Source organism: Melopsittacus undulatus, chromosome 7 (assembly GCF_012275295.1).
Source record: "Melopsittacus undulatus isolate bMelUnd1 chromosome 7, bMelUnd1.mat.Z, whole genome shotgun sequence".
Taxonomy (NCBI): Eukaryota; Metazoa; Chordata; class Aves; order Psittaciformes; family Psittaculidae; genus Melopsittacus; species Melopsittacus undulatus.
In genome coordinates this window covers 24838480-24850561 of record NC_047533.1, presented here as the reverse complement: position 1 = coordinate 24850561, position 12082 = coordinate 24838480, and the positions used below count along the sequence as shown (strand labels likewise).

The 12082-nt window shown below is 42.3% G+C and overlaps 1 protein-coding gene across 8 annotated transcripts in view; it reads left to right on the top strand.

Moving 5' to 3' along the window:
* APBB2 (amyloid beta precursor protein binding family B member 2) overlaps window positions 1–12082 on the top strand; it is a 184884-nt gene that overhangs the window by 32387 nt on the left and 140415 nt on the right. The window contains exons 1-2 of one of the 8 annotated variants that reach the window (XM_031048931.2): window positions 1575–1595; window positions 2053–2108. The exons of the other annotated variants lie outside the window; for them this stretch is intronic. The gene's annotated coding sequence lies outside the window, so the exon portion shown is untranslated. Of the gene's footprint in view, window positions 1–1574; window positions 1596–2052; window positions 2109–12082 lie in introns of those variants that run through there. 8 annotated transcript variants of the gene reach the window in all.

The following is a 12082-nucleotide window of genomic DNA, read 5'->3' as shown; positions in this document are numbered from 1 at the left end:
TGCTAGGAAGATCTGCTGTGAAGAGTGTTGCAGCAGGCCTTGTTTGGAGGTGCGGCAGTGAACGTGCTTCAGATTCACTGGCAAGGAGTATGCCTCTGGCTGATATGTTTTGTGGTGGGCACTTGTGATTTCTCCCTGTTTAAACTAGTTGTTTGCATTAGATTGGTGGGGACGAAGTTGAAGTACTCTGTTTTCCTTCAGTGATGTTGAAAATAATTGGATTTATGACATCAAAGGAGGAATACAAGCCAAGGGTAGAAAACTTATTCCAGTTTTACTGTATCTAACAGGCTTTTATATTTCAAATTTATTACACCATGTAATGTTATGCTTTGCTAGTCTGAAGTAAGCATTTTAGTGAAACTGAGTGCTCATTCACTAGCTTTCCCCATCCCACTGAAACTCAGTGTTATTGAAAGTGCTTTCTGTTCCACTGAACTTGTTTTGTGGTTTATTGGTTTGTTTGGTTTTGATTTTTTTTTAATTTTTTTTTTTTGGACTATTGCCTAGCATTGCTGTTTCATGCTTTCGCTGTGAAGTGGTACGTTAAAACAGGATGCCTTTGTCCAGGCTCAGGCGCTGCCATTTTGAGGGGGGGAGTTGCCCATGAAGAAGTGGGTGGTTGATGATTACAGGCCTCAGGAGAAAGCAGGCAAAATGGGGCCCTGGTAGTAAAGTATACCTTCCCCAGGGTTTCCCCACTGCTTTACTTTTGCTCTGTGAGTTCCCTGAGCTGTGAAGAGCTCCTGGCTCTTAGTGCTCAGTGATATCTTGGTCAGTTGAGGGAGTGCCTATGCCATCTTCCCTGCTGTTGCTGGGCAGCAGTGAGGGCAGGAGGTCCTTTGCTGTGGGGCTGCCAGTGAAGTCCTGCTTGTCCCATCGCCAGCCTTGCTGAATGGAGGCTGACCCTGTGCTGATCAAGCTTTGCTGGTAGGAGCCTTGTGTCCTGTGGTAAATAGGTTCAGCAAAAGGTGACTTTTGAGACCAAGCTGTCCATTAGCCGTGCCTCAAGGTTGGCACTGTGCAATTGCCTTGGCTGTTGTCTGCGGAGTCTGGCTTCTGGGCAGTGGGAAGGGGAACATAGCAGTGGGGGCTCTTGCTAGGCTGTGTTCCCTCGGTTGCTTTCCTTTAGGTATTTTTGGGCTATCCTTCTACTAAACCCCCCATAGAAGACTATGGTGTCTAGAGTGTGGTGTTTCTCAAAATCCTTTGCAGTTTCTCTTGGGAATTGTGGATCTATGATAAAACTCGCAGGAGATGGGGGGAGGATTTCCTTTTTCCTTGATAAAAATAGTCTTTGGCCAAGGAATAATCACGATTCCCAGAAACTCAATGTGCTGGGCAAAAATTGGACTGTTGGGAAGCTCGTGGTGCAGACTTGCTTGTGAGCTCCCAGAGGGGTAGATGTGTGGTACTGGCTCTGACAGCTGACATGCTGAGAGGAGAGTAGCTGTACTTGGGATGTGAGAGAGGAATATTCCATAGAAATAGTTGTCATTGGCTGTGGATTAACTTTTTTTAGAGTTTGGGAAATCAGTCTTCGATGTCTGGGGCTTGTGTCTTCTTTGGAAACAAAGACCAGCAAAAGGAGGGAAGTGAGTACCTAAGATTATGTATGTTTCTGATGTTAAAATGGGCATATTTTGTACATCATGAGGTAGATTCTTGTTCTGCTTCACAGTTTTCTCAAATATAATTACACATTCTTTGTGCTCTGATTATTTGCAAAACTGAGCAATTAGTCCAGAGGCATATATGTATGTAGGACAACTTGATGGGAAAACCCAGGAACAGGGAGTGTGGATAAGGAAGCTGGCCCTGCTTGTGCTGGCCCTGTAGTGTTCATAGCAAGTGGAAGTTCCAAGTGAGACCAGGCTGGCTGTAGGCTGTTTTGGAGGTATAGGGTGACTGTATACTGTAGTACACTGATGCTCTTTTCAAACTAATTGCTGGGGTTTAATGCCGGACACTGCTTCCTCCTGTGGTAACAGTACCATACCCCTGCAGTAGGTACTGATTCTCTTAACGTATCTGGTGCTTGATTCCTTATAGGTCAGAGGGAGAATGAAGTTGTCCCTGCTTGCTCTGCACAAGTTGTATTTTGACAGGTAAGATAATGCAACAGCAGAAATTGAATTTTGACAGGTTTTGCCTGATGGGTAATACATATAAGACAGATTTTGTTACTTAAGTCACATTAAGGAGGGTAACTTAAATGAATGTACTGTTGCTGTGTTGGACAAAAACTGCGTCTGAAGTTAATCAGTAAAGACCTGGCTCTATTTAAGTCAGTAATATGCTTGTTTATTGCTTCTTCCTGCTTAAAGAAAAGGTTGTGTGATTCTGCTGTTTTGGACCATGGGGAATAAAAACATTCGAAATATGAACTGCGGTCCTCTTGCTTACCAGTTACCATAGAAATCTAAATAAAGAATGCTCTGCAAATAGTGCAAATATAGCAGTTAACTTTCACAGCTCTCACTTTCTTAAAAAGACATGCCTTTGTTCAGATTTCTGCAGTAACTGAGCAGTAAGGGCTACTGCACACATTCTGGATAAAATTGCTATATCAATACTGTATTTACACTATTTGCAATGTATTCTCAGTATTGCAGAACTTTTCCATTACTCGTTTTTAACATCAGCTTGTGTTGAGACTGGCTGTAGTACCCGAGACTAGACAGAGCTGTATTTCATTCTTTATAAAAGCTGCAAAATGCTCAATGTCTTATGTATTAGGGATGACTCACCGAGAGAACTGTTCATATAATTCCAGCAGAAACATAACCCAGTGACATGCAGAGCAGCCAGTTGAAAGCTACAGCTAGAAATTCAGGAAGCAACAAGATGCCTTGTCTGGAAATGTGCTCCTCCTATGGGGACCACTCAGACTCTCCCCTGGTCTGGCTTTCTTGCTCAACTCATTGCATAGCCCAAGAATGGGGAATGGAGGCGAGCTGGCTTTTAAGTTCTGTGAATGGCGTGGTCTGACTTAGGGCAAGTCTCAGTGTATGACCTAGTAGCCTTTTAGGAGCTGAGTGTTGCTACAGAATAAAGTTGCTTCAGGTTTCCCCCCTGTCCTGAGGAACGCATACTATGCATGTCTTATCCAGTGGGACTTGGTGGTATTTTCACCAGTTTTCATTGTTTTCAAAATAGATATTAAAACTTTCTATATTTTTTTAAAGCAGTCACTATGGTTTTATCAGTTTTCATCTGCTTCCAGTCATCTCATATAATGTAAATCACTTTCATATAATAACAGTATTTTTCTATTATTATTATTTATTTATTTTTCCTGGTGCTGTCTCCCTGCTAGTAGTAACCTCCTTGCAGAAAGAGAGCTAAGCATGTAAGAATTTTAAATGAGTTTCCATCTGGTGTTGTTTTTGGCTTGGTAACAGGAATAAAAATGTTTTGCATTTTTACAAAGTAGAGGATTTTTTTTTCCCCTCCTGATAATTCAAAACTGAATCTAGACAGCAAAATGGAAATTTACAGATTTCCAGAGCTAGGTCATTGAGCTGTGCCTATACATCAACACACAGCTAGAAACAGAAAAACATCTGCAGCATGAGATGGATGAGCAAACTGGGGACTTAATGGGCAAACCTGAGCTGATATGGCTTCCCAAAAGCTCTGAGCAATGTAGCTGTAGTTGCTAAATTAACTCTACAAGTCATCTGTAATGAAGCCAAGCACAGTCCCCATGCCTACGGAACATTCGGGTGTTGGAATGCTAACACCTAAAGGAGTGCTGCACAGAATTAACCAGTCCAATATCTACCTAACATCCTGGTGCTGGGTTGGGGAAAAACTCCTCTTCTTGTCTGGGGAGTGCTGAGGCTTTTGCAGATGTTGTCAATTTTGCTGTATTTGTCCAGAAAGTGCAGGCATCTTTTAATAAACAGGCTGATGTTGCATGAGAACAGTACTGGGAGATCTGTGTTTCTTTCTCACTGACTTATGTTGTTATTTGGCAGGGTTGGCACTGGTCTGGATTTGGCTCTGTGCTGTGTATGCTGCAGAAATGGCCATGGAGAGTGCTTCATCTTTGTGTCATTCTGGTGTGGTCTGACCAATGTGTCTAGCTTTCAGTGCCTCCACAGGGGGATCCATTCCTGTGGGGTGTTGGTGCTTGGCTGTACTTCTGAAAGCCAGGAGGAATAATGCTGGCATCATTCACTGTGGCGGAGACCACTTATTTTGAGGTCAAAAGGATCTAGGGGACATACTTATTATTTAATGGATATTTGACAATGTTTCAAGTCTGTTTTTTTGATATTTTGTCAAAAGAGAAATAGTTGTTTCAGTCGCGGTTTTACCAGGCTTTTGTGATAAGAAGCTGGTCTGAACTGAGAGTGATTATTTTTAATGGATCTGCAATTGATCTTTTTCTTTTCCCTGTCCCACTTCCTGAAGAGCCTACTCAGCAAATCTGGCAACTATTATATGAGTTGGCTGTGTTTTTGCATGCTTGCAAAAATAGTAGATGGTAGAATTTTAGTTAAGCAATTTTCTCCTTAGATTTGTGCTAATACAGTGTTGCATTTCTCTTCCTCCACTAACTCATCAAAATTGAAAGCGATTCTCACTAAGGCATAATATGAGAAAGAAAAGTTGAATTTAAATACAGTGCTGCCAAATAATTGTAGTCTAATGCAGAAATACAGATATAGCTTTAAGATATAGCTTAACTGCATTTGAAACAATTTCAGCTGCAAACTAATAGTATGCTTTTTTTGACTTCTGTTTATACGTGGTGTTTGCTTGTAGCTATTGGCTCTTTTTCTCTCTGTCCTCCCAATAAAGAAATTAGTAATTTAATAAATAATTTATTAAATAATATTTTTCAGTTTCATCAACAGTGCTTTTGTGCTGTGGAAGATGACTGCAGCTGGTAGGGTTTAGATCCGCCACTGTGCCTCACAGCTGTTCTGATAGCAGCGCTTACAGTTGGGTATGCTGCTGCAGGAGCAGCAGCTCTGGGGAGGACTAGGATGTACATGAGCTCAGGTCGCTTCCCTTCATCCTGAATTATTTATCCATTCATGGAGCTTTACATCAGTGTTAGATGCTTTGGGAAAGTGCAAATAATATTTTGACAATGGTATTTAGTTGTCATAGATGTTGTCCTGTAAGGATCGGGTTATATCCTTAAGACACTGAGCATCATCTCCCGCAATTGTTAAGGGGAAATTGTGGTTCACGACACATCAACAGTTGGTCAGTCTTGAGCCATTTTTATTATTTCTTGATCTACGGCAAGAAGTTGATGTAATTTGCTGCATGTTTGCTCACAACTGAACCATAGTGTGGTGGAATGAGTGATGATTAAAACTGTGCTGTTCTGAGGTGTCTTGCTGTTGAAAGTTGCTTCTGTGGATTGTAGTGTTGATCACTAGTGAGCTGGTGCAGCAGTTCACTCAAAAGACTAGCTCTGTTAGGACAGTGATAGCTCTTTACATGCTCCAGGCGTGGGCTCAGGTATACACCTTATCCCGTAGTTTGTAAATTGTTCAGTCTCAACAGTTTCAGGTTTATTGTTGCTCACAGTTGTGTTCCACCAAACAGAGCACCTAAATGGAATGCTTTAGAAGAAATGCTGTTGGGTCATGACCATTGACCCTTGAGTTTTCTTTGAGTTGAGGTTATTTCTAACATTAGCTTTGTGCTTCTCTCAGTTGTGGGTGTTTATTACGTGTTTATTCTTATCCCTTGGAATGTTAAACTGATGTAGTAGATTTGTTATTAGTAACATAAATTCCTGCTTCATTTATCACTTGAACCAAAGAATCTTTATGTAGCTGCTTTTTTTTGGGGGGGGGATTGTTTTTTTGGTTTTTTTTTTTTGATTGGTTGGTAGGGTTTTGTGTTTCAGTTTTGTGTTGGTGGGTTTAGTTTAGTTTATTGTGGGGGGGTTGTTTTGTTGGGTTTTTTTATTATAAAATGCCTTTATCAGAAATGAAGGAAACCGTAAGAACACAAAAGAACAGTATAGCTTAGGTTTACTGTATTTGCATATTACCCTTAGTCAGTGGCTCTGGAGATATTTTACACAGTTTCATCAAGCCTCTTCTGCCCTGAAAATTAGGAGTTAAGAATGTCAGATGATGTGTGACTCTAGGCAGCAAGCAGCACTACTGCAGTAGGTGACAGTAGGCTCTTAACTCATCTTGCCTGCCTTGTGTGGGCAGGTTTGGCTGAATTCCTGAAGATCCATCTTATCTTGTTAGGGGCTCTGGTGTAAGAACAGTTAGTCTGAGTCTCCTCTGACTGTTGAGGTATTCTTATTTGTGAGTAATATGTGACTTTGCTTTAGTATGACTCTTACCATGTCTTGTTTGCTGGTTTATCGCTTCCTTGTACCTTACTATAGCTCTTTGGTTTAGAAATTGCAGATGTGATTGAAATGACTCCATGTTTTGTGCTCAGAATATACTTCAATGGAGAGTCTCTAAGTACTGTCAAAATGAGTTATAAATACACTTGCAAAGGATGGAACAGGTATAGTCTTCCAGGTTGTTTTAACACACCTGTCAGGAAGTCGCAGGTACTAGCTGTGAGGGTTGTGGTTTTCAGTAGGTTTGTAAACTCTCCTACAGTGAGCTTAAGCAATTTGTGCAAGGCCCTTCCCACTGTTAGTAGTAAACAAAATCCTTGCTTCCATTCTCTGAACTATTACTCTGTGTTTAGCCTCAGCTATGATTTTTCATTATCTTAACATTTAAAGAAATCATGCAGGTGAGGTGGGTTCAACTGATGTATAATTCCCCCCCCCCCCAAACAACAGATGCCTGCAAGTATTAGGTAAGTTGCAGCTAACTAGGAGGAATACACTTCACGGAGCAGCATGGTTGCAGGTATTTACCTTTTACTATACTTGAGAGGGTGAAGCAGCCAAAGGAAGTCTGGGGTTTATTGGCGTTCCAGGTATACTCTCTTACTGTGTAAATAAATGGCACATTATCCTTGCTAAACCAAATTGAGGCAAGAAGAAACTGATCTTCACCTGAGAATGCTAAAACCCACTCATTTAAAATATCTGTAGTATCTTTTTTTTCTAACTGTAATCACTGTTCTTATGTTTCACTACCTCCAGTAATCACTATTACTTTTTTCTTTCTGCATAAAACTTAACTGCCACCTTTACTCTGAACAGGGCACCATGGTGTCTATGTATGGGTGAGTAATCTACATTGTGTTATGGGGAAGACCTGTGGTAAAAAGGTGTGTATGTGATTTCTTTAGATTAATTTCTAGGTGTTATTTTATTTAGGAAAACTTAGAAAAAGCCTTGGTTGTGCAATAGATAAGAAAAGTGTTTTCAACAGTTATTTTTAAAGGAATTGCATTTGTTGTAAGTACGAGAAAGCAGTAGAGTATGTTAAACTTTTTACCTGGTATCTTCATCAGGCAAACCTAGGCTTTGTCTAAGCTGGGTTAAATTATATAATTGCTGTGTTCTGTGCATCAGGCAACTGATCTTAATTTCAAAGTAACAGTTGTACTTTTTAAATGAAAAATGGAAAATAGCAGAATTTTTAGTCACAAGTTAAAACCAAACCTTTCCTCACAGCTGGAGAGAAAACAGCGTATGTTTGGAAAAGTCAGGCTGTTATCCTGAGTACTTGTATTCAAAAGGCAGATGCCCTCTGTTTCACTGTGGTGTGTAGGCTAAACTCTTAGGTTTTGAAGTAGGTGGTTGGACTATCCACAGTATAAGCAGTTTGGCTCATACCTTGCTGGGTGATGCTGGAATTAAGGAAGGGCAGGAGAAGGCAAGCATTGCGCTGGCTGCAGACTGGGATGCTGGGAAGGCCTGATAGCACCTCGGTCTTAATGGGCCTCTGTGACTGTGTGGTGTTTATGTGGCAGGGTTTTACTAGTACTGGGGCTACAGTGGTGGCATCTGTGGGAAGCTGCTAGAAGCTTCCCCCATGTCAGATACAGCCAATGCAGCTGGCTCCAAGATGGACCCACTACTTGCCGAGGCTGAGCCCTCAGCCATAGTGGTAGTGCCTCTAGGATAATGTATTTATTTAAGATGGGGAAAAGGGGAGCAACCTCAGCCAAAGAAAGGAGTGAGAATGTGTGTGAGGAACAGCTCTGCAGTCACCAAAGGTCAGTGTAGAAGGAAGGGAGGAAGTGCTCCAGGCACCGGAGCAGCGATTACCCTGCAACGCATGATGCAGCCCGTGGTGTGGTAGCTGTTCCCCTGCAGCCCAGAGATGAGCCCACACTGGAGCAGGTTTGCTGGCAGGACTTGTGACCCCATGGGGGACCCTTGTTGAAGTAGTCTGTGTCTGAAGGGCTGCATCCCATGGAAGGGACCCACGCTGTAGCAGTCTGTTCCTGAAGGACTGCGCTCCATGAAAGGGACTCGTGTTGGAGCAGTTTCTGAAGAACTGCAGCCTGTGGGAGGAACCCATGTGGGAGAAGTTCATGGAGGACTGTCTGCCATGGGAAGAACCCCATGCTGGAGCAAGCAAAGAGGGGCAAAAGAAGAAGTGGCAAAGACAACATGTGATGAACTGACCACAGCCACTGTTCCCGATCCCTCTGTATCATGCAGGGGGAATGAGGTTGAGAAAATAAGGAGTGAAGTTGAGCTGGGGAAGAAAAGAGAGGTGGGGGAAAGTGTTTTAAGATTTGGGTTGATTTCTGATTACCCTGCTCTGGTTGGCAATAAATTAATAAGTTCCCCAAGTTAAGTCTATTTTACCCATGACAGTAATTGCTGAATGATCTCTCTGTCCTTACCTAGATCCATGAGCCTTTAATTGTATTTTATCTCTCCTGTCTAGCTGAGGAGGGGAGTGATAGAGCAGTTTTGATGGGCACCTGGCATCTAGCCAGGGTCAAGCCTCCAGAGTGACCTGGCTTTTGAAAACAGATGCAAACGTGAAGGAAAAGAGGATTGTCATTGTCGTTAGAAGGTCTCTCTTCAGAAGCATTTTAGTTCATTTTAATGTCAGCATTCATCTGTCCCTGAATTGGTGAAGTGAGATGGTTTTGGGTGGTTTTTTTTTATTTTAATTTTGTTTTTACCCAATAGCAATTACAAATTTTCCATCAGAATATGGCAGAACTGAAATTACTCTGAAGTATTCTTCACTGAGAGGGAAGTGGACATGACCCTGGGAAGGAAATGCTGTCTCCAGTTTGGGAGAGTTGGTGTCAGTTGCACGTGAGACTGGAAATGGGCCAGGTGACTTGGGTAACTTTTATTTCCTCTCTGTTTAGTCTCTGGGGACTGTTTTATTTTGGCTATCATAATATGACTTATACAAACCACAGTCACTTCCTTTTCTGGTTTTCAGGATTCACAGAATTAGCCCAGTTACGGATTTTTTTTTTTGGCTTTACAGGATTTCTGAAAGTCATCTTGTGAAAAAGGTGGCAACTGCTTGTGCATTTTTAACTGCTCTCCTCTTCCTTATCACCGGTTTCTTATGCAGAAGTGGGAAGAGAAGCTGTCACTGCGTTTTGGTTTGTCAACTTTCTGGTCATGCCTGTTTGGGATGTGTGTCCAGCCTTCCTTAGGTGTGAGGTAAACTACCCCATTCTCAGCTAAGGTAGCCCCAGTGTCAAATACCTTCTCTTGCTGTAATTTGGCTGCCCCACACTGCTGGGTTTGAAAGCTCTGGGTTTTGCTGGCTGTACCAGCCACATCAGCATTGAGTTAAATTTAAACATAGATCTTTACGTTCCTGCACAATGACCAACAAAGAGGTATGTATGTAGTTCATCATCTAGTGGTCCGCTACCAGCCAGCGACCTCTGCTGTGTGCATTTTGCATACAGGTATCTTGGATTGGGACTTTATCTTTTAGGAGAGTATTTTATTAAGTATGGTGAGCTTTTATGTGTTATGTATTTTCTGCTGGTTTGATATGGTGATCTTGCAAAAAGATAAGGAGCAAAGTCTATCTGTTAGGAATATTTACTGAATGTAGTAACTGTTTTTTTTTTTAATAATCCCCCATGTTAAGGTTTAAGCACACAGTAGTGTGCCTGTGCTATCTTAGTTGTGGATTTTTAATGTCTTTTTGGTAACTAGAAATAGATTTAATATTTTAATTTCTTTTAGCAGACTGTCTTTAGGTTGAGTTCACAAGCTGCTTGTGATCAGCATTAAATACCCCAGGAGATCAGGTGGCAGATGATGACTGGGATGAATGTACTGAGAATTTTAAGGCATCTTCTCTCATCAGGCTTTTAAACACATGAAATCACAAAATAGTGTTGGAAGGGACCTTAAGATTGTCCAGTTCCAACCCACCTGTCATGGACAGGGACACCTCACATTAGACCATGTTGCCCAAGGTTCCATCCAACCTGGCCTTGAACACGGCCAGGGATGGTGCATTTACCACTTCTTTGGTCAACCTGTGCCAGTGCCTCACCACCCTCACAGTAAAGAGCGTCTATCCTGAACTTCCCCTGTTTAAGTCTGAACCCCTCACCCCTCGTTCTTTCCCTACAGTCCTTAATGAAGATTCCCCCTCCAGCATCCTTATAGGCCCCCCTTCAGATACTGGAAGGCTGCTGAGAGGTCTCCACACGGTTTCTCTTTTCCAGGCTGAACAGCCCCAACATTCTCAGCCTATCTTCATACAGGAGGTGCTCCAGCCCCCTGATCAATCTTGTGGCCCTCCTCTGGACTTGCGTAAGAGCTCCATGTCCTTCTTATGTTGAGGACACCGGAAATGTGCACAGTACTTCAAGTGATGTCTCAAGAGAGCAGAGTAGAGGGAAGACACTCCTGTCTTGGCATATTATGTGGAAAGTGTGTGATGGTTTAAAAAAAAAAAGAAAATGTTTATTTAACGCATTGTTTTCTCTAAAGGTATGATAAAGACCTGACCAAATGTGTCTGTAATTGAAAAGGAATATAACAAAACCCCACTGGTGTTTAGTACTGAACCAGGGTGCAGAATTCTAGCCCTGTGGGTTTCGCTGGGAACAGCTTGGTCTGCCAGTTACTGCTATGAACAAGGCTTTCTCCTTGTTCACCAAAATATTTTTCCCTAAATTTAAGGCCACATTTAACTGACAGTAAACTGACAGTACCTTTCCCTGTGGTGCTGCCTGCCTCCCTTAGAAAGGGATGGATGCTTTCCTGATGCCTGTTAAGATTTGTAAACTTCAGCTGCCTTTAAGCTAGTGTTAGTGCTTTCTCAAACTTTGTTTTTACTTTAATGCTATTGAGACTGTTGCTGTTCAACTTGCAGGAGTGCTGGCATCTCTTTGTCAGGTAAATATTTCCCTGACTAGGTATCCAGTGAACAGGGACTTCCATGGTATTTCTCTAAGTAAAACCCTGTTGCTGCCTGTTTCACTCAGCCTCCTGCATGTGCTGAAGCTCCCAGAGCTTTTGGGTGTTGCTCAGCCTGGCTGATATTTCTGACAAAAAGCATCTCTTTAAAATGCTTGTTCCTGTGAGCGGCATATGCCAAATACTTCTTGATCCTCTGGCAGGGGCTTTTGCTTGATCAGTGCTGGGATCACCCTTCCGTTCCAGTTGGCAAGGAAGGAGCAGGTGTGTCCCTGTGTCAGCTACTTCATCCTCCTTCTGGACCTTCAGAGAAGGAGGAGGAAGACCAGTTAATCTGTGCTAAAATTAGATCAGGCTCCCATCTGAAATCTGAACTCTTGTGGATTTTTGTAAGCTTCAGATACAACTTCAGTGAGATTTATGTTCCACCCCATCTCCTATTTTTAAACAACATTGAAAATATGTTGTGGGCAGGATAGGAGTTGAGCACACTGGTGAGGTTATGGGTGTCATCCGAGTCATTAGTGCTGGCGGTGCTCCTGGCCTGTTGTATGTGCCAGATATGACATCTTTCAATGAAGTTTGAAGGCACGATGAAAGGTTATGGGCACAGATTCACTTTGGACTGCTCCAAAATGAACGCTTTAAAAGCGGTTGCTGACAGAAACTATGAAAGGGTGTCTGTCCATCATCTTCAAGCTATTCCAGCACACCTTTTCCTTCTCCCTGGCATCTTTGTGCCCCCCTGTCCAAGATGATCAATTTGAGGACCCAGCAGAAAACTAATCCTTCAAAGATACC